The sequence below is a fragment of the Triticum aestivum genome, chromosome 4A (genome assembly GCF_018294505.1).
Source record: "Triticum aestivum cultivar Chinese Spring chromosome 4A, IWGSC CS RefSeq v2.1, whole genome shotgun sequence".
Lineage (NCBI taxonomy): Eukaryota > Viridiplantae > Streptophyta > Magnoliopsida > Poales > Poaceae > Triticum > Triticum aestivum.
In genome coordinates, this window is record NC_057803.1 from 752615288 (window position 1) to 752623126 (window position 7839).

The 7839-nt window shown below is 50.2% G+C and overlaps 1 pseudogene; it reads left to right on the forward strand.

Moving 5' to 3' along the window:
• The first annotated feature begins 2779 nt into the window (after window positions 1-2779).
• LOC123084627 (LEAF RUST 10 DISEASE-RESISTANCE LOCUS RECEPTOR-LIKE PROTEIN KINASE-like 2.5) lies at window positions 2780-5794 on the forward strand (annotated as a pseudogene).
• Window positions 5795-7839: the final 2045 nt, after the last annotated feature.

The following is a 7839-nucleotide window of genomic DNA, read 5'->3' on the forward strand; positions in this document are numbered from 1 at the left end:
ACCAAGCAAAGTCCTCATTGCTTCCAAGACTCAGTCCGCCGTTATTAGACCTCAGACCTTAGCCGCCATGACATTCTCCACCACTATCTTCACCATGGAAAAGCACTTGAGAAAGAGCACTTGCTGGTTCTCAACGTTGAGAAAGAGCAAGACAAAAGCACTTGAGAGAGTCAATACAACGCCGCACCAATGGGAAACAGAGTCGAAAAGGGCAACTCATCCGGATGTAAGCGAAACCTTAATTAAACATGAAACAAGTAGTGTGAAAATGGAGCGGAACCGGGTAGAAATACTAAGGCTGCGCTTGGATTGCCGTTTCCCAGCCATCTACACGTGTAAAGTATACCCCCATAAAAATAAAACGGACGATCTACTTGGATCGGTGTTTTTGCGTCGTAACTTTTATACCCGGTTTCACTTTACACTTGGATATCGCTGGTATTCCGTCGGTTTGCAAAACACTGCTATGTCCGTCGTTTTTCCTAGTTGCTGGTATTCCGCCGTTCTTGCTCGGTCGTGATTGACTAGGTAGCCACAGCCGAGGTAAGCGCCGCAACGGCTCAACCGGAGCACGCCGAGGCCACCGCCGCCGTTCTCCGGAGACACCATCGTCACCAGCACAGTCGCCTCCTGCAGTCCTGCCGCATCAGCTCCACCACCACGGCCCGCCATTGACGCCGAGCGTCCGCAGCCACCACCATGGGTGCTTGCGCGCCGCCGAGCTTCGAGTCGACGGCGCCGCAGCGTCTGCGCCACTGCCGGAGCGCGTGCGCTCGCCGCCACTGCAACCAAACGCCGCTGCAGCACCCAACGTCCGCCTCCACCACCACCGGTCCATGACGTCCCCGCTGCCGCCGGATTACCTTCGCCACTGCAGCAGGATCCTGCGTCCGTGGCCGCGCTGTGACGACGCCTGGCGCTCGTTCTTCTGGTAACCAACGGCATAGCGCACGGGAGAGACTCTCCGAAACAAGCAAAAATCCGACGAACCAAGCGCAGCATATACATGTGGGAATATCCGGTTGTATTTTACAAATCTCCTGTAATATACAGCGGTATTCATATACGGATGTAAAACTTCTATAGGGATTCCAAGCGGGGCCTAAAGGTAGACCATTTCTCAGCAGTCAGCTGTTACAAAACTGATATGCATATATAGCACATGCCACACATTTCTCAGCTGCAGGATTAAAGAATCAAGGTGTGAACCAGTTACTTTTCTTCAGCCTTCATGCCACTTGCATGCCCGGCGCCTACTCTTCCTCCATGATTATTATTCACGCTCTCCTGCTCCTCGCGCTAATTCCGCTCGCCGCAGGCGCAGAATGTAGGGCATATAAGCCTCAGCTAGGCTGCGGACACGGCGAGCGCGTGTGTGCGCGTGGTGGCCGTGTCGGGCTCGAGCCAGAGTGAGCCTGGGTGCGTGCGTGCGTGTAGGCGTGTGTGTGTGCGGGCCAGCGCGTGTGTGCGCGAGGCTGCACATCTCTGAGCGAGGTTTAGGGGGAGTGGACTGCGTCGGGCACTGCATGGCCGCGGCGATCGCGTGCGGGCGCGATCGGAGCGCGCGAGCCGGTGCACGCGGGACGTGGCGAGTGGCAGGTGGGTGCGTTTGAGCGCGGCCCGGGATGTCGGAGCTCGCGGGTATAAGGTCCACACCACCCGTGTGTAATCGCTGAGGAGGACAAGTTCGTGGTCGTGGTGAATAACAGAAAGTCATGTACGTGCGCGGGGGGGGGGGGGGGGGGGGGCGTTTGTGCGCCGGCAATCATTCTGTGTTCTTCCTCCTCCACTCCGGTCATGTCTCCGGTGATCGCCGTGCTCCGGTGGTTCGGTTTTGGCAACAACATTTGGTATCAGAGCCTCGCGGCTCGGGGCTGTGGCGCGGCGAGTCCGTGGTGAACACGGAGGCGGGCGCGGCTGTGGCTCGTTGTGACGTCATTCGTGCGGTGGAAGCAGAGGCGAGGCGACGACACACAGCAGCCCGGTGGCGAATGAGGCGCGGTGGCGAGCCGGGCGCGACCGGTGCGTGTTATGGGTGCGCACCGGACGCGTCGGACGCGCCGGGACCGCGGGTGCGGACCACGTCGAGGCGCTGGACCTGGTGCGCAGATCGCGTACGTGCGCGGCGGGGGCGTGGGCCGGGAGCGCGGGGACGTGGGGTGTGGCACGCAGACGCGGCGCGGAGGCGCATGGAGCTGTTGGCTTCGGCAGCGGCAGCGGGCGATGGCGGTTACGACGACGACGGCGCGGCGGGGTAGGCGCTACTGGAGGACGTCGACGTCGGGGACTACGGCCTCCTCTGAGCCTCGGCTTAGTTGGAGAAATGTAGGGCATATAAGCCTCAGCTAGGCTGCGGACACGGCAAGCGCGTGTGTGCGTGTGGTGGTCGTGTCGGGCTCGAGCCAGAGTGAGCCTGGGTGCGTGCGTGCGTGTAGGCGTGTGTGTGTGCGGGTCAGCGCGTGTGTGCGCGAGGCTGCACATCTCTGAGCGAGGTTTTGGGGGAGTGGACTGCATCGGGCGCTGCATGGCCGCGGCGATCGCGTGCGGGCGCGATCGGAGCGCACGAGCCGGTGCACGCGGGACGTGGCGAGTGGCAGGTGGGTGCGTTTGAGTGCGGCCCGGAATGTCGGAGCTCGCGGGTATAAGGTCCATACCATCCCTGTGTAATCGCTGAGGAGGATGAGTTCGTGCTCGTGTTGAATAACAGAAAGTCCCGTACGTGCGGGGGAGGGTTTGTGCGCCGGCAATCTTTCTGTGTTCTTCCTCCTCCACTCTGGTCATGTCTCCGGTGATCGCCGTGCTCCGGTGGTTCAGTCTTTGCAACAACACAGAATCGCCGTTGTCTCTCTGTGGCGGAGGCAACTACTCGGCCGGCAGCACATAGGAGACCAACCTCTTAGACGTCTTCCTCCGCATCCTCCGCCACAACGCCACCTCCTCGCCCTCCCTATTCGCCAAAGGATCCCTCGACGCAGCGCCGGACACTGCATGGGCCCTGGTTCTCTGCCGTGGCGACATCAGCGCCTCCGACTGCTACGACTGCGTCACCGGGGCCGGTCGGGACGCGGCCACAGCCTGCAACCGCAGCAGGGGCGTGGCCCTCTGCTACAACCACTGCTACGTCCGCCTAGCCAAACACGACTTCCTCAACGACCCCACCGACAACTCCGGCGAGGTACAAGTCGGCGACGACGAGGGTAACCTCATCACCAGCAACGACTTCCAGTTCCAGGGCTACAGAAGGGCGGTCGCCGGCCTTCTCTACGCCACGGTGCAGTATGCGGTGGTCAACTCCTCCAGGCTCTTCGCCATGGGGCAATGGGCAGGGCCCGGCCCGGGGTTCCCCTATCTACTCGGAAGCGCAGTGCGCGCCAGACCTGTCACCGACGCAGTGCCGAAGCTGCCTACAAGGTTTCCTGGGAAGGTGGTCGACCATGTTCCTGGTGCAGGCCACCAGGATGGCTGGTCCGCGGTGCACCTTGAGGTCCGACTTGGAACAGTTCTACTGTGGCGACGCCATGGTCCTGTTGCAGGCCAAGGCGGCCGCACAGAGGCCAAAACCGACAGCCGCACCGGCGGCAGCTCCAGCAGTGACGCCTGCTACAAGAGGTCAGTCAGCTACCAACCCCAACAAGAGTTTTTCAGCCTTGATGGAAAAACCACTTGCAAAATAGTAGAAAAGCTTTTTTTTTTTGGTATACTCAACCTGCATTCACAAAATATATACTATATTTCTTAAAAATAGCTGAGTTTATTCGGATATATGCCTCAATAAGTGTATGCCCCAGCACCACCACATATTGGCGGTACCTGTTACCAAATCAGACGCATAAAGAAAACAATTTTACTCAATTATAGATGTTTGATATTGCCTAGCGTTGGTGTCGATTCCCTAGTATCAGACAAGCTAGAGTACAGTTGAAGACTTGGAATACATTTCAAATGACTAGTGAGATGTGACCCTCTTTTTTGCCAAACCTGTATTCGATCAAAAGAAAGTCACATATGTAGTCCATGTTCTATCGTTCTTGATATCTTGAAATTTCTTTCTTTCTTCCATACACATTTCATTTGCAAAATGTGAAGATTCATATACTACCCCTATCTATTTCAAAAAAATAACCAATGTACTCCCTCTGTTCCAAAACATAAGACGTTTAGGCAGTTCAATTTGAACTACCAAAACGTCTTATATTTTAGAACGGTGGGGGTAGTATTATTGGACAACAGAGGTTTTACTCATAAATGTCATGTCATATTCCAGGTACCAGGAGGGCCGTCACAAAAATTATGATAATAGGTATGCTAAAACTTTCACCATCTTTTCACAAACAAATGTTTAAATACGAGTAGTCCACTAATACTGTTTTTCTATGGTGAAATAGTAAATTCAAAACTTATCATGCCTATAATCAGTCCTCTCTCCTCCCATCCGGACAAATGGGGATTTTTGTGATTAAGGGTTAGATGGCTCCCTCACGCATCACTCTCCATGGACTAGTCCCCACCGTTCCGCGGACTAATACGGTGTCCGATTTAGGGGTCAGAGTTGGAGATGCCCTAATGCAAGAATTTATGGAATTTAGCTTGTTAATACTTTTGCCACCACACAATGTCACATAAAGAGAAATTTAAACTACTGATGGTCTTGGAAATCATAAATCATAATTACTATACTATAGCCTCTAGCTTACAAAAGGAACTAACACATGCTTTCTTCTCAGTTTTGACATCAGCAGCTGCAACCTTGCTATTCTCGTGTATTAATGTGCTGATATGGCATAGAAAAGGATGAAGACTATGGTTTCTCCTTTGCAAAAAGACCAGCGGAAACAATGAAAATAATTACGAGGCCATGATTGCATCGTATGGATCCCTAGCTCCAAAACGATACATGTACTTAGAGGTAATGAAGATAACATCCTCTCGCAGCAATGTGCTTGGAAAAGGTGGTTATGGTGTGGTTTTCAAAGGAACGCTACTTGATGGCCGCCTAGTAGCAGTGAAATTATTGCATGAATGCAAGGGAAATGGGAGTGAGTTCGTGAATGAGGTAATGAGCATTGGCAGGACTTCTCATGTTAATGTTGTTAGCTTGTTTGGGTTCTGTTTGGAGGGATCAAAACGAGCTCTTATATATGAGTACATGCCCAACAATTCCTTGGATAAGTTCATTTACTCAGAAGACCCCAAGGAAATTTTAGGATGGGATAAGCTCTATGCAATAGCAATTGGGATTGCTCGTGGTCTCGAATACTTGCACCATAGTTGTAATACACGCATCGTACATTTCGACATCAAGCCTCAAAATATCCTTCTAGACAAGGATTTTAGCCCCAAAATTGCTGATTTTGGTCTAGCTAAATTGTGTCATACAAAAGAAAGCAAGGTTTCAATGACCGGTGCTAGAGGAACAATTGGATTCATCGCTCCAGAAGTTCACTCTCGAACAGTCGGAGTGGTTTCAACCAAGTCAGATGTTTATAGTTATGGAATGATGCTGTTGGAGATGGTCGGAGGAAGGAGAAACGTAAAATCATTTGTTGCAAAGTCCAGCGAAAAGTATTTCCCAGATTGGATTTATGACCATTTTGCTCAGGACGAAGGTATGCAAGCATGTGATGTAACAAGTGAAACTGCGGAGGTAGCAAGAAAAATGACCTTAGTGGGATTGTGGTGTATACAAGTATTACCTATATATCGCCCTACTATAACGAGAGTTCTTGAAATGTTCGAGAGAAGCTTAGATGAGCTGGACATGCCACCAAAGCAAAACTTCGGTGGACTAGTGTGAGATATTTCTCTCATATTTTTGTTTTGTTGTTTTCTGTGAAATTATTATTTAGCACTAACTTGATCTACTCACTTATCTCTTATTTCAGTGACATTTCAGCTCACAATATGGATGTACAAAGTGCAAGCTCCACCAGTAGAAGATCTGAGAGGATAAGCCCTGTGACTTCAAAAACACTACAACGGCCGCCGACCCTTTGATCAGATAAGGCACGTGAATCCAAAAAATAATAATTCTACAATGGTTTCCAACTCTTTGAGAAGGTGACCTGTAGTGGAGTACATTCAGAACTTCCCCCGCAAAAAAGAAAGTACATTCAGAAATTAGTTATGCATGACCTATAAGTCAGGAGCAATCACATGCCAAGTTACCGTCCAAAAAAGGGCATAAAATTAGTAATGAGTTTTGTGTTCCAAAGATCCAACTGCTAGAACAACTGGATATTCAAGACTATAAAAACGATTTAGGGTCTAAGTATCGGTACTTTCAGAATTTGGATGCATAAAGCGTATCTGTGTATAAACATTGCGACAATACATTTCAATTCGCTGCAAGAAAACTAATCGTGGAAGAGGAACACACGAGCAAGTAGCGCCACGCGTTCCGTTCACACCTGCACTACCTCGCCGGTGACCACCGCCCTAATCTGCATATTTCTCCCCCTCTGCCTACGGTACGTTGGCGCTGCTCCGTCAGCAACGTCGCTTCCGTGGCCCCTCAACTGCCGACATAAGAACCACCGATGCCGAGCTTCCCAATCTCTTTCCCATTCTTTGTTTCTACTTGCGTCACTGCATATGAAATTGCACATGGATATGTGCTTTCTTTTGGCAATCACTGCCTGCAAATACATGTAGCCAGCATGTGTACATGTGTTGATAGAGATAAATGGAGTGTGCTGCGCCATTGCGTCGATCCACAAATCACACATATGTCAATTAAGTGCAGGATGATTCGTTGCCTGGGTGTACAAGTTACTCGTAATAAACAACATGCTAACTACTTTGATGCAAAACTATCAGGGATTTTCTATTTTTTATTTTCTGACAATGGTGGTTAATTACCGGATCTATGCGTATGTGAATTTTCTGCCTTCAATTCCATATAGGAAAGAAAATGTCCCCGTGCATGCCGGTGTGATTGTGTACACTGCAATAAGTAATCTAACATTTCCACTCAGGATTACAACCACTAACAAACAAACATAGAAACACAACATACAAAGGCCCGCCTCATTCTATAAAATGGTGGGGCAGGGAGGCAACCCCTTTCATTCAAAAAAAACATGTAAAGCCTCACACGGTATTTCCACTAAATCTGATATTTCCACTAAAGATTACAACCACTAACAAAGAAAAAAAAAGCTAGAAAAACAACACAGGTAAGATACAAAGGCGCTGGAAAACGACTCACAAAAGCTTCACACGGTACAAGCTAACAAGTAGACAAGGACATGAAGCTTTTAGACGCCTAGGCCATCTTCCGCGAACGAAGCACCGGGGAAGAGGAACGCGCCGACTCAGGAGGAGAAAAGCCCACCGGCAATGAATGGGCATGTTGTCTCCAAACATCCAACGACCACGGAATGGCTTCAGGGTTTAAATTATTTCGAGGCAAAAACACTAAACCAAAGTCGCTAAATGCTTATTTTGTCATTATGGCTCATTCATAAGCCATAATTCTTGCGCATATTATTTTGAGCCTCAAGCCTCTCCTTAATTCCGTGGATTGGAGTAAATGTAAGGTTGTGGTGGAGCCACACACACAACTCTCCATTTGGGTCGCAGCCACACGACCACATCACAAGCTTTGAAGCTTAGTCTTGTCGTCAATAAAGCTAAAACTAAACATGCCACCCCAAAAATTGAAGGGTACGATGGGGCAGTCTTAAGAGACCACAAAGGTAGGTTCATTGCAGGAAGAAATGGAAAGATTGACTATTGTGCGGATGTTTTGATGGCTGAAGCTTTAGCTCTCAAGTTTGGACTAACAATGGCGCAAAGGGCGGGGTGTAACCGCCTAATCATCAACTCAGACAACATGGA